This window comes from Schistocerca americana, chromosome 10, assembly GCF_021461395.2.
Source record: "Schistocerca americana isolate TAMUIC-IGC-003095 chromosome 10, iqSchAmer2.1, whole genome shotgun sequence".
Lineage (NCBI taxonomy): Eukaryota > Metazoa > Arthropoda > Insecta > Orthoptera > Acrididae > Schistocerca > Schistocerca americana.
Genome location: NC_060128.1, coordinates 97439069 through 97454212, shown reverse-complemented (window position 1 = coordinate 97454212; position 15144 = coordinate 97439069).

Sequence of the window (15144 nt, the reverse complement as noted above, 5' to 3'; positions counted from 1 at the left end):
AGTAGTTTGAAGACGTGCAGCGATACGTCGACCGAGAACATCCCAGATGTGCTCGATGGGGTTTAGGTCCGGAGAACAGGCAGGCCACTCCATTAGCCTGATATCTTCTTTTTCAGGGTACTCCTCCACGATGGCAGCTAGGTGGGGCCGTGCGTTATCATCCATCACGAGGAAGGTGGGACCCACTGAACCTCTGAAAAGGCGGACATACTGATGCAAAATGACACCCCGATACACCTGACCTCTTACAGTTCCTCTGTCAAAGACATGGAGGGGTGTACGTGCACCAATCATAATCCCACCCCACACCATCAAACCATGACCTCCATACAGTTCCCTTTCAAGGACATTATGGGATCGGTATCTGGTTCCTGGTTTACGTCAAATGAAAACCCGGCGAGAATCACTATTCAGACTATACCTGGACTCGTCTGTGAACGTAACCTGGGACTGCTGTTCCAATGAGCATGTACCGTTATGAAACGTCCCCTTAGAAAAATTGTACAAGACTGTGCTTAAACTGACACACAAAATTTTTGTGCAACACAATCTGACTTTCAATAATCCCTACAAAAAAGTGGCCTGACTAACATTAACCTAAACCTTTCACAAATCACTTATCTCACAAAAATCTTCGTTACTCAAACCACTGCAATTCAGCGAGCGCCACTACTGCCAGCTAAATAAAAGATTCAAACTACGGAAGGCACTAACTACTGATAGGCGTAGTTAGCAAATGAAAGATTTTAATAGAGAACAAAAAATGTATTTACCTTAATAGTCATAATATGTATAGCAGTTCATGACATCCAGTCTTACAAATTTCAAAACTCCACCATCTCGCTCCACACATCCACCACTGCTGGCGGCTCACCTCTAACAGCGCAATGCTACGCGCTGTTCGCATCCAGCTGCCCAACACTACAATGGCAGACAACAATGCAAACTAGCCACAGACTGCACACAGCACAGCCAGTGATTTTCATACAGAGCGCTACATAACGTTGCCAATAAGAAAACATAAACAGCCTACTGACATAGCCCCCATGCTCCCCACAAAAAATTTTACAAATTGTTTTGGGCAGTGGCCAATAATGATTTGATAAAACTTTTCAGAATTACAATAACAAAGAAATCAAATGCACACACTTATTGATACAATGTTGGTCAAAAGCTAAAATTTTCTCACAGTCCATAAAGACAGTCCTGATCGTTCATCACAGTAAAATAACAGTGTTTTTCTCAAAGTCTGAGCAGTAGAAGAAAATGCACACAGAAGTAGTGGATTTCCATGCAGTCTTGAAGAAGTAGAGTTGTCCTTCCAACGGAAAGACAGTGCTGACTCTTGACATGCAGACAGGTAATGGGCCACAACAGAGCAAACTCACAGCAGAGTCATTCGAAGGTTTGAAGAATATTGGTAGGTAGGTCATCACAGAGTAGACCCACTGTAGTCCTGGTAAAGATTACGGTATTGGTGGGCCACCAGAGGTGCAGACCCACTGCAGTCCTTGTAGAAATAATGGTATTGGTGGGTCATCAAAGATGCAGACCCACTGTAGTCCGTGTAGAGATGGCCAGCAGCCATCTGTTGTGACTGTGCAGGTGCACAATCACCATTGAAGAGTCTTGCGGATAATGTAGCAAGTCCATAACCACCACTTGTGCACTCACAAAGTTTTTGGAATTGTCCTCAGAACCAGCAATGCTGTTATCCAGTCCCTTGCTGAATTATTAACACACGTGTAAACACTAACAGTCCCTACTTCTCACATATTGTCCAAATACTATGACCAACAGAAACGTGTGCAGTGAAATAGAACTTACAAGTTACGTAATTTGATGAACTGGTGTCAATTACAATTTTATAACATAAGAATACAATTACAAAGGTACAAAATACATCATTAAAGAACATAACAATACAGATTACATTTGTAGTAACACAAACTTTACAAAAGAATAGAAATAAACATATACATCAGTGTTACAGGAATTATGACATAAGTACATACATAAAAGATCAGAATAACTTTTGAAACATCAACTTCACACATGAGCATTAAAACAAAACAGAATAAATAATGTCTAAACATCTTTACAAAGAAAATAACATAGTATTTGAAAAATTCTACAACATAAATCTTATTAGCTAAACACATAAAGACAGGAAAAAGATAAATACACAAGGGTACATAAACACATAGCGGAATAATACAAAAGGAAAGGACAGGATTCGTTTTCAGTGTGACATTTGGTACTGCAGTCCAACCCAAAACTTCATTCCATAGATCTTTCGTCTTATTTAAACATTTGTTTCCACCAAAAAAATCCTATCCAAGCATGCTTTCTGTATTTATATGTTCACATATTTCTTACCTCATTATTTATTTTCCATTATCTTACCTCATCATTTATTTCCAAGAAAATCCTACCTAAAGCTGTTGTCCCTAAACCCTACTTTTTTGGTTCATATCCTCTTTCAAAATACTTTTTTGGCCAAACCATTTTCTTGTAACTTCTCAATGCATTTCTTCCAATTCATCACAACTTGTTCTCTTATATAGTCTACCCCCTCCTAAGATAACTTAAATCTACTGAGCTCAGATATATATACCAAGGGACGAGGCAATGCAGCAGCACAAAACAAAAAACACAAACATCAATGACAAAAAAATTCAAATTGGCGAAGCAATTGCAATATTACAACTAATATAAGGCACTGTGCAGCAAACAAGAAAAATAAATCCGTAGTAAAACTGGCTTAACAGCGTAATACAAAGTCAAATTCAGTAGCACTATGCCTGGCAAACAGCAGCAGCAAATGCAATAACTAATATCTAAACATGACATAGCTCAAGCAGAAAAAATATTACACTAAAGACAACAATGCAGACAAGGGAAATGTATATTCACATCTTAATGTCTATGTAATTAAAGTGGTGCACCACAACTTATTCTACCATAAAAATTACCAAGTACTTGAAAAGTAAATTATGTATGCAGTTCCTGTGAAGGGAAATGTCTTTGTGCTCCCTCATATTTTGGGAAGTGTATTACAAAATTAGTATTTACTGGATCTGTAGACAGAAAATATTTGTATTAGTACATCTATAAAATTCTATTTTAACCAATGCTGCAGTGCAGCTAGAAACTAGATATTAAACAAAATGAGTAAATAAATACATATAGCACGCCATATGGCATTTCTCTCAACTAGCAAGACAATAGCCGTGAAATGTTTCTCATCGTTTCATTAGGCATTTTATTAAATATCATAGATTAAGAGCTCCACAGTGTAATTATATATTTTCAAGTTTGAGCGTGTCGTATCTGCGATGCTTTCGACAAAGAAATGTCAATAGCGAGGATAATGGACTCTTTTTTTTTCTACCTGTGCATCTGAAAGGCCACACTAATGGCTTTTTTCCAGGCAACTGTCACGCAGCTGCCCACATAATGCGTCATGCCTACGACGCATTACGTGAAGGTCACTTAACGTTCTTACCGAAATATTTACAACAGCAGTTCCCGCTACAGTGACAGTCTCATATAAAAATATTTCACAGGTCAAGAATTTGCGTTACAAATCTGTAGAAACAAAATCCTATTGATATAACAGTGTCCAAAAAATTTTCGGCGGCATTGTGATACATTCACGCATTTACATACATTTCATAACTCTTAAAGTACGATTCTTGGTTTCCAACAACCTTTTTCACAAACCAGAGTCCCTAACCACTACTCATTATTCCTTACCTTATTCGTCGACACTTCTTCAATATTTCATCATAACAGATATGTAGCATAATCAAATAACTCATATAGCATCAGCTTATTGATGATAAACATACTGCACCAGCATAATACACATAGTCATCGTAATAATAACATCATAACACCTCAGTCAAATTTCAAAAACGTCGTAGCTTTTTGCAATAATTTCAAAACCTAACAAAAAATTCTCTGCTCATTTCAATAGTGTCATCTACCTCAAATGTACTTTAAAAATCATGACCCCATACCAAATGTGACATTCAAAGCTCTCATAGTATCACAATGGTTCCAAAAAAAAAATATGAACAGTTCACTAAGTACAGACAAAATACAATTTCATAAGTGTGAAATTATCCAACTGTGTAATTGCGTAAACATGTGTCACTAACATAGTAAAAAAAAGTGATTGTTTCTCTGCCAAATGATCAGATAGCTGTGTATTTTATGTGTTAGAGAAATATGGTACCGATATGTAAAGTTGTATAAGCAAATACCATATTAGCTAGGGCTCCTTGTGCTTGCCAGACACATGGTACACAAAGTAGGCGTGTACCCCCCTGAGGATTAATGTAATTATACCCTCAGGTGTTACAGATTACAGCAATGGAATGAAATGTATCACGGAAAACTTTCTTTGTAATTCAAAAACCTTTAAAAATAAATGTTTTAAGCATAAAATTAATCACTCAAATACATGACTGTAGCGCTAAACTGTGCGTCTTGTTGTAAGATAATCTCTGTGGAAGTGTCGTAGTTGTCGTCCTCCAAAAACTAAGTTCTGCAGAAGTCAATGTACTTACCTCATGATAAACAAAAGTGAAATGCTTTGCGTATAGATATCTTAGTTATTACGCTTATTGCCATGATGAAGAAAGAACTGTGCTGTAATGTATTGTTGTGCTACGGAAAAGGCAGTCTCATTGTAGCTATACCACAAAAGTTACTACTAAAACATGTTTTACTATCCAGAATAATACAGAAAAACTGTGCAGATATAAAACAGAAACACTGAAAAAGCAACATTGTAAATTGTCACTCATTAGTAGCATCGTGATAAAATCGTGTAGCTGTCACATAAACTAACCACTGTGTCATCTGGTATCTCACTGAAAGTACTTTAAATCCAGAATTTATTTTCAAGTAAACCAAAATGTTGTATGAATATCTCATTAGCAGTATAAGTTCTAAGTAAGTAAACCTGATAGTCGTTACGTAATCGAGCAACTTGTTGCAAGAATGTACACACACAATAACACTGTGTCTTCTGTTCACTATAACAATGCATTCGTAATTTCTGTTTAAAAATGTTCCCTAGGCTCTAGGCTGGATAGTTAACTTCAAAACATTGTTGCATGTTAACAGTTTCTCAGTGTGACAAATTGTACTAGTAGCGTGAAGTGAAAAGTTTTATGACAAAGACAAAGTTAAAAAGCAGATTCTCTCTCAATAAACGGTTTTACATGTGAAATGTGGTGCAATCCTTTACTCTTCCTAGTACGCAGAGGTTCAACTTCAACGGAATTATCATGCGGTATACGTCGGTAAGGAGATACTGGAATTTTTCTCAAGGTTAGCGTCTATGTTATTTTCCTCTGAGCCAGCCGGCGCACGCGGCTGCCTGCGGTGCGAGTCATTGTCCGTTCCTTTGTTGGCGCACGTCGTTATTCGGATTAGGAGACCTAACTTCTACAAATTCACCTTGTCGAGAGTGCCCTGCTCTGTTTGAATCCCGCCAGTTCTGATGGAATTCAGGTCTGTCGTTTTGTCGGTAGTTTACATAGTTTCTTGTTTGTCGGTCACGTGGTGGAGAATTTCTCCCTGAATCGTAACTGTGCACCGAACTGTCGCGTCTGAAGTTATTATGTCTCCCTTGATAATAATTGTTTTGGTGCCCATATTGTCTGTTTCTATGGTTATCTCTATCATATTCATTACTACGGAAATGCGATGTTTCTCTGTAACTATTACTCTGCCAGTGGTTGTCATACGGGTGGTGTCTGTTTTGGTCACGATTTGTGTTGTGAGAATAGCCTTGTCATGACCAGTTATTATTACTGTCGTTGCGGAATTGTGACGGATGTGACCTGTAGTGATTGTTTTCCCGTTTTCGCATCCCGCGACTGTCTGTGTCAATTTCTAATTGTTGTAAGAGTCCCTGAAGAGCTTCAATGTCGTCTTTGCAACGTCCTGCCAAAATAATATGTCGTAAATGTTCAGGTAATTTGATTAAGCAAATGCAGATGAGGTCTGAAGGGCTGTATGGGTTTGACAGGTACTGATTCTTGTGCAACATGTCTTCAAAATATTTCACAAGACTGGAAAATTCAGATTGTTTAACGTGTTTCATCATCATGATGCTATTTTTTACTCGGTCTTGCGTAGCTTGAGACCAATATGCTGAGAGGAAGGCATGGTAAAATTCTCCTGCACTGTGACAATCGTGAATGACCGATCGCATTCTTACAGCTGGTTCATTCTCTAAATAGCCACACATAAATTCTAATCTGTGTTCTAACGACCAGTTGGGAGGAGAACAATGAGAGAATTGATGGAGCCATGCTTGTGGATCAATGTCGTTGTCAGAATTCTTAAATGTTTTGAATTTACGTGTAGTAATGAACAGCTTGTAGTCGAAATCATCGTGTCGGCGAGTCGCACATCGCTCATTGTTACTTCGTTTCGGCGGTTCCATCTCAAAATCCAATGCGCCTTGCCAATTACTTTCATACTTTCCGAAGTGTCCTGTGTTGTTATTTTGTGGTTGTTCCGTATTTCTATGTCCCTCTTCCCGTACTGGAGCGCGAGTGTCCTCTGAAAAATGTAATTCTTGTATTACTTGTGCCAACTGATCTTGTACTTCCCGGATTTCTCTTTTGTACTGTGTGTTGATTTGATTTTGATTTTGTTTGAATTTTCTAATTTGTTCATACTCTTCAGTGTCCGTGGAAGCTACAGGTCTTGTGTCATTCAGATCATCATCTACCTTTGTAGATAAGTTAGTGAACTGATCTGAAAGTTCGGCTACTTTGTCCGTTAGTGAAATTATTTCCTCTGTGTGTTTTTCTGAACCAAGTTTCAGAGTGTCCATTTGTGTTGAAATCGTGTCTGCTGTGTCCTTTAAGTTTTTCTGAGTTTTTGCAAGTTGCGTAACCGAATCGGTAGATGCAACTAAGTCAATTTTAGCCCACAAGGTCTCATGATTTTCATGAACAATGGTTTGCAGTTCTTTTATGGCTGCTTCGTGATTCTGTAATGCACTTTCATGTCGCGAAAAAATAGGTTGAAAATGCTCACAAATTTGTGTTTTTACGTCATTACAGACTTTTTGACATTTAGATTCAATGTTATGTAACTCAGTAGTTAAATCTTCACGTGTTTTCCGAGTGTGGTGTCTAACTTCCGAAGATTTTGTTCCATTGTGTTTAACTTTTGAAGATTTTGTTCCATTGCGTCTAACTTTTGAAGCTTTTGCTGTGTTTGTCTCTGATTTTGTTCCATCGTGTCTAACTTTTGAAGATTTTGTTCCATTGTGTCTAACTTTTGAAGATTTTGTCCCATTTGTTTCTGATTTTGTTCAAGCATTGTGTCTAACTTTTGTAGCCTTTGTCCCATTTGTTGCATTAACTGTAATAACAGTGCACTGGTGTCTGAAACATGTTCCTCAGTGCTATTCGGCAGTGCATTTGAACCGGCAATATTCGCATTTTGAAAAGCAGAAAATGTGTCTTGATTTATTTGAGAAAACGGTGAGCACGCAAAACCTGAATCTACAGTATTTGCAAGATTGTGTCCTGTCATTTCAGAATCCTGAGGCGAGCGTTTGCCGACCGATCGATCGATAATGCTTCACTGTTCACTAATTGTTTCACTGCCTACACCATTATTTACAGCCCGCCCCATTTCCCTACGCACAATTACCAAATTACTACTTTGAACATTAGTTAATTCATTACATGGTGGCGCTAACACACTGCTTTCGTCTCCAATGTCATTTCTCAGTTTACTTTGGAGCCTAGTATTACGTTTTTCACACGCCATTATTGTCACAATATTTCACACGACAACAGAGAAAAACAATATTTGAAGAGAAAAAATAAGAGAACACATTAACATAGCACTGAAAATAATATCTAGTTAATTGCAAGCGCAGCTGCGAAATACTTGGTGCAAATTTACATGCATGCCACACCTGTTTTGCTGTACAACAATGAAAGACTGCAACTACAAAGGAGATTCTCTCTACAATTACGCGCTAGCAATAAACAAAATCTACAATAATTACTCAAACTGCAAAAAAAAAAAAAAAATCTGAAGATTCCAGTGAGGCATCCTCGGCTAAGGGTCGACATATGAAACGTCCCCTTAGAAAAATTGTACAAGACTGTGCTTAAACTGACACACAATATTTTTAGCGCAACGCAATCTGACTTTCAATAATCCCTACAAAAAAATGGCCCTGACTAACATTAACCTATACCTTTCACAAATCACTTACCTCACAAAAATCTTCGTTACTCAAACTACTGCAAATTCAGCGAGCGCCACTACTGCCAGCTAAATAAAAGATTCAAACTACGGAAGGCACTAACTACTGATAGGCATAGTTAGCAAATGAAAGATTTTAATAGAGAACAAACAATGTATTTACCTTAATAGTCATAATATGTATAGCAGTTCATGACATCCAGTCTTACAAATTTCAAAACTCCGCCATCTCTCTCCCCACATCCACCACTGCTGGCGGCTCACCTCCAACTGCGCAACGCTATGCGCTGTTTACATCCAGCTGCCCAACACTACAATGGCAGACAACAATGCAAACTAGCCACAGACTGCACACAGCACAGCCAGTGATTTTCATACAGAGCGCTACGTAACGTTGCCAATAGGAAAACATAAACAGCCTACTTACACCGTGTTCTCGACACAAGGCTTTACGGGCTCTCCTGTGACCAGGGGTCAGTGGAATGCACTTTGCAGGTACCCGGACGAATAAACCGTGCCTGTTTAGTCGTCTGTAGGCTATGTGTCTGACGACAAATGTTCCTCTGGCTGCGGTGAGGTCCCGAGTAAAGCTACCCGCAATACTCCGATGCCGTCTGCAGGCACTGATGGTGAGATATCGGTCTTCTTGTGGTGTTGTACACTGTGGACGTCCCTTACTGTAGCACCTGGACACGTTTCTTGTCTGCTGGCATCGGTGCCATAATCTTGAGATCACACTTTGTGGCACACGGAGGGGTCCGTGGTACGACTTGCCATGTTTGACCATCCTCCAGTCAAATGGCTCTGAGCACTATGGGACTTAACTTCTAAGGTCATCAGTCCCCTAGAAATAAGTACTTAAACCTAGCCAACCTAAGGACATTACACACATCCATGCCCGAGGCAGGATTCGAACCTGCGACCGTAGCGGTCGCGCGGTTTCAGACTGTAGTTCCTAGAACGGCATTCTCCAGTCGCCCTAGTATTCTACCCTCATAACGTCATCAATGTGTGTTCTTTGAGCCATTTGAACACACAGTCACCATCAGAGCGTCTGAAAACGTCTACACACTTACTCGCTGCACCGTTCTCTGACATGCTCCAACACATCTCTGCGTATGTGGACTGCTGCAAGCGCCACCGTGCGACGACCGCAGGTCAAATGCACCGCATGGTCATACCCCGAGGTGCTTTAAACCCGCAAACCGCCCACCAGAGCGTTGTTTCACCATGTATCAGCATTATCCTTAATTTATGAGCATGAGTGTAGCTGTCTTGCGGAGATGTTCGATTCTTTAATGGATCGGGGACAGGGAGGCGGGGCGAATTTTAAACAGAAATTTCTCGAACTGTGATGATCCTCTTCTTGTTAATAATGCGTGAGGATAGCGGTGAAGTTTAGATGGGAGACGAGTCCGGCACCGCTCGAGTATCTAATTGTGTTAGAATGAAATTGTAGCGGAAGACATGTTGCGTGTAACGGCTGCCGGCCGTTGTCGGTTGCAGCGCTGAGGCCATCTGACGGGCGGCGCGGGAAGCTGCTGGCGTGGCTGCGTGCGGCGTCGGGCCGCGAAGTTCCGAGCGTGGCCGCGGCGTGGCGCGACGGTTGGCTGCTGTGCGCTGTGGTGCGGTCAGCGGTCCCGGGTTCGTGCCCCGCGCCGGAAGACGCGCAGCTGCACGCCGGCCTCAGCCACGGGCAGGCGCTAGCCCACAAGTTCCTGCGCGTGCCGCCGGTGAGCAAACTGTTTACCTCTGTCTCTGAATCTGCTCTGCTGCCCTTGTTGGAAAACAACAAACGCATCCTGGTGTATCTTGCTGTTAACACATCTTTAAGGTCGGGACACACACGTCCGGGCCGTGTCAGGGCCGAGCGTCGGACGACTGACGGCCGAGCTCCTGTCCGTTCCTGCAGGGGCCACACAAGACCGGAGCATGTCCGTGTCTTTGTTGTTCCTTGTAGTGACTCGGACGCGGTGATCTGTGTTTCTGTTTGTGAAAGCTGTAAAACATGTTCACTAATTTTCGTAATGGTGAATTAGGACTTATAGCACTTGCTTTAGACGAAGAGGAAAAAGAACGAAGGCAAACAGGAAGATGAAAATTGTGGATCCACAGTGCCTGGAAAACAAGACCAGTACAGGGAGCGTTTCGAACATTATTTTATCATCTCATAGATGATGAGACTAAGTTTTATGAATATTTTAGGATGACGCAGTACACCTTCTGTGAACTTTTAAAGAAAGTAGAACCAAGACTGAGAAAATACGACACTTTCTGGAGAGTATCAGTTTCACCCAAATTACGACTGGCCGGTTTTTAAGGTAGGTTAAAGAAAAGCGCGCAGAACACAAATAAACATGAAGTTTTAATGACAGCATTTTTATTTGATTATTTTAGTAATTGAAAGATAAATACATAAGTTAGTAGATAATACAGTTAAATTTCTACTACCCTAAGAAAAACACATGAGGACTATTCAGTGAATTAGTTTCTGAAGCTGATGTGGATGCAGGGGAACTTGGGGGATGATCGCTTTGGTTGTTTATATACGAATTGTGGGAATCCCTTTGCAGATCCAAAGGCTGCTGTGTAGGTTCTGTTGACTCGTTTTCCACAGGTGAAGGATATGGCGTTGAAACAGATTTTGCTGAGGAACTGGAGGATGATGGAGTGAATTGATGGACTGATACGTCATTCATGAGTGGCTTCAGTTCAAAGTCTTGTACAATTGAAAAAAATCCACTTTTAGCTTGATGAAAAACTCGATATTCCTGTAGTTTTCCCTTCCCTGGTCGTAAAGAATAGGAAAGTTACGAACTTCTTCTATTAGTCGTTCCACATCCACGTTTTGTACACAGAACAGTCTTGCGCAGTTGCACAGCCTACAAGACAATTCTACTGTCAGGCCGTGTCAGTCACGTGAAAAATTAAACACGGCGAATCCTGCCCGGCCCGTTGACGTTCCCCGTGCACGGCCCGGTCAGGTGGGGCCGGGTACGCTACATTTGTTTTGACGATGTATTTCGTTGTCCGGGCAACGGCCGATACTCGGACGTGTCTCGGCACAGACACGGTCCGGGCACGTGTGTCCAGACCTTAAAGGGGGATAGGACGTCAAACGGGCAACCAGTGGTTCCTCCGTGTCAACCCCTCCAAGACCCAGGCGATCATCATAGGCCGCAACACCCGCTCCTTCCGCTTCCATGATTTCTACCTCAACATTTATGGCCCTCCTATCCACCTCACTCCTACCCTCAAATACCTTGACCTAACCCTTGACCACCACCTCACCTGGACTTCCCATCTCCTTACCATCCAACACTCCACCTCCTGAAACTCTGGCCGGACATGGGGTCTGCATCCTTCCACCATCCTTCACACCTACAAATCCTTGATCCGCCCCATCCTCTGTTATGCCAGTGTAGCTTGCATTTCTGCCCCTCCCAGGTTCTATAAATCCCTCCAAATCCTCGAACCCCCTCGCCTTGCGCATCCGCCTTCCATCCCCCACATGCATCCTCTACGACCTCATCCCCTTCCCCCACCTTCTCCTTTTCCTTGAACACATCTGCACACTATATATTTTCCGCCACCTTGATCCTCCTCACCCCCTGGTGTCTCCCTTCCTCTCCACCCCAGCCCATTGCCGTGCCTTTACCGTTGTGTCCCACCCTCTCTCCATCTCCACACCCTCCATTTCCTTTCCCGACACAACTTCCACCGTCTACCCCTCCCGGATGATGAGCTTCGCCCTGACATCTACACTTCCTACCAACTCTAACCCCATATTCCTCGTGCCTCCTCCTCAGGGCTCCCTCTCCTCCCCCTCTCTTTTCCTGAGCGCCTTTCCCCACCTACTCCCCCTCCCTCTCTTGTGCTCCCCTTTCAGTGTCTCTGCACTCCCTCCTGCCCTGTCTTCCCTCTTCATCTCCCACCCCACGTGTCTCCTGCCTCTTCGTGTACCCACTGACGCCCCTACTCTCTTCATCCTGCCGCTTCCCCTGCTGCCCCTTGCTCTCCCCTCCTTTTCCATCCTCTCCGGCCTCTTCCTCGGCAGGTCCTACCTGGCAGTTTTATTCTTCATCATGGCCACGTGGAGTCGCCGCGTGGTTAGAGGCCCCATGTCGCTCACTACGCAGCCCCTCCCTCGGGCGTGGGTGTGTGTGCTGTTCTTAGCACAGGTTAGTTTAAGTTAGTTTAAGTAGTATAGTCTAGGGACCGAACACCTCGGCAGTTTGGTCCCTTAAGAACTCACACACATTTGAACATTCTTCATCATGTGTGCTCCAAGTGGGTCTTAAGTGTGTTGTTCTGGAGTGTTTTTAATACTGTGGCCAGCTTTTAACCTGTGCCTTCAGTGTCTTCTTTGTTTCTTAAGAATCGCTCTCATTAATAAATGGTCACAACGCCCATATAGTATTGGGACAGAAAGTTGGCTGAAACCAGACGTAAACAGTAATGAAATCCTAAACTCAGATTGGAATGTATACCGCAGAGACAGGCTGGGCAGTGAAGGGGGAGGCGTCTGTATAGCGATAAGAAGTGCAATAGTATCGAAGGAAAATGATGGAGATCCGAAATGTGAAATGATTTGGGTGAAGGTCACGGTCAAAGCAGGCTCATACATGGTAATTGGATGTCTTTATAGGCCCTCTGGCTCAGCAGCTGTTGTGGCTGAGCACCTGAAGGATAATTTGGAAAATATTTCGAGTAGATTTCCCCACCATGTTATAGTTCTGGGTGGAGATTTTAATTTGCCGGATATAGACTGGGAGACTCAAACGTTCATAACGGGTGGCAGGGACAAAGCATCCAGTGAAATTTTTTTTAAGTGCTTTATCCGAAAACTACCTTGAGCAGGTAAACAGAGAACCGACTCGTGGCGATAACGTATTAAACCTTCTGGTGACAAACAGACCCGAACTATTTGAAACAGTTAACGCAGAACAGGGAATCAGCCATCATAAAGCGGTTACGGCATCGATGATTTCAGCCGTAAATAGAAATATTAAAAAAGGTAGGATGATTTTTCTGTTTAGCAAAAGTGACAAAAAGCAGATTACAGAGTACCTGACGGCTCAACACAAAAGTTTTGTCTCAAGTACAGATAGTGTTGAGGATCAGTGGACAAAGTTCAAAACCATCGTACAACATGCGTTAGATGAGTATGTGCCAAGCAAGATCGTAAGAGATGGAAAAGAGCCACCGTGGTACAACAACCGAGTTAGAAAACTGCTGCGGAAACAAAGGGAACTTCACAGCAAACACAAACATAGCCAACGCCTTGCAGACAAACAAAAATTACGCGAAGCGAAATGTAGTGTGAGGAGGGCTCTGTGACCAAAATGGTACTGAAACAGAGGATGATAGACTGAAGGCCGAAATACTAAATGTCTTTTTCCAAAGCTGTTTCACAGAGGAACACTGCACTGTAGTTCCTTCTCTAGATTGTCGCACAGATGACAAAATGGTAGATATCGAAATAGACGACAGAGGGATAGAGAAACAATTAAAATCGCTCAAAAGAGGAACGGCCGCTGGACCTGATGGGATACCAGTTCTATTTTACACAGAGTGTACCGTAGGTCTCTAGAAGAGCGTAACGTTCCAAAGGATTGGAAAAGGGCACAGGTCATCCCTGTTTACAAGAAGGGACGTCGAACAGATATGCAGAACTATAGACCTATATCTATAACGTCGATCAGTTGTAGAATTTTGGAACACGTATTATGTTCGAGTATAATGACTTTCCTAGAGACTAGAAATCTACTCTTTACGAATCAGAATAGGTTTCGAAACAGACGGTCGTGTGAAACCCAGCTCGCGCTATTCGTCCTCGAGACTCAGAGGGCCTTAGACACGGGTTCCCAGGTAGATGCCGTGTTTCTTGACTTCCGCAAGGCGTTCGATACAGTTCCCCACAGTCGTTTAATGAACAAAGTAAGAGCATATGGACTCTCAGACCAATTGTGTGATTGGATTGAAGAGTTCCTAGATAACAGAACGCAGCATGTCATTCTCAATGGAGAGAAGTCTTCCGAAGTAAGAGTGATTTCAGGTGTCCCGCAGGGGAGTGTCGTAGGACCGTTGCTATTCACAAATGACCTTGTGGATGACATCGGAAGTTCACTGAGGCTTTTTGCGGATGATGCTGTGGTGTATCGAGAGGTTGTAACGATGGAAAATTGTACTGAAATGCAGGAGGATCTGCAGCGAATTGACGCTTGGTGCGGGGAATGGCAATTCAATCTCAATGTAGACAAGTGTAATGTGCTGCGAATACATAGATCCGTTATCATTTAGCTACAAAATAGCAGGTCAGCAACTGGAAGCAGTTAAATCCATAAATTATCTGGGAGTACGCATTATGAGTGATTTAAAATGGAATGATCATATAAAGTTGATCATTGGTAAAGCAGATGCCAGACTGAGATTCATTGGAAGAATCCTAAGGAAATGCAATCCGAAAACAAAGGAAGCAGGTTACAGTACGCTTGTTTGCCCACTGCTTGAATACTGCTCAACGGTGTGGGATCCGTACCAGATAGGGTTGATAGAAGAGATAGAGAAGATCCAACAGAGAGCAGTGCGCTTCGTTACAGGATCATTTAGTAATCGCGAAAGCGTTACGGAGATGATAGATAAACTCCAGTGGAAGACTCTGCAGGAGAGATGCTCAGTAGCTCAGTACGGGCTTTTGTTAAAGTTTCGAGAACATACCTTCACCGAAGAGTCCAGCAGTATATTGCAGTATATTGCTCCCTCCTACGTATATCTCGCGAAGAGACCATGAGGATAAAATCAGAGAGATTAGAGCCCACACAGAAGCATACAGACAATCCTTCTTTCCACGAACAATACGAGACTGGGAGAACCGATAGA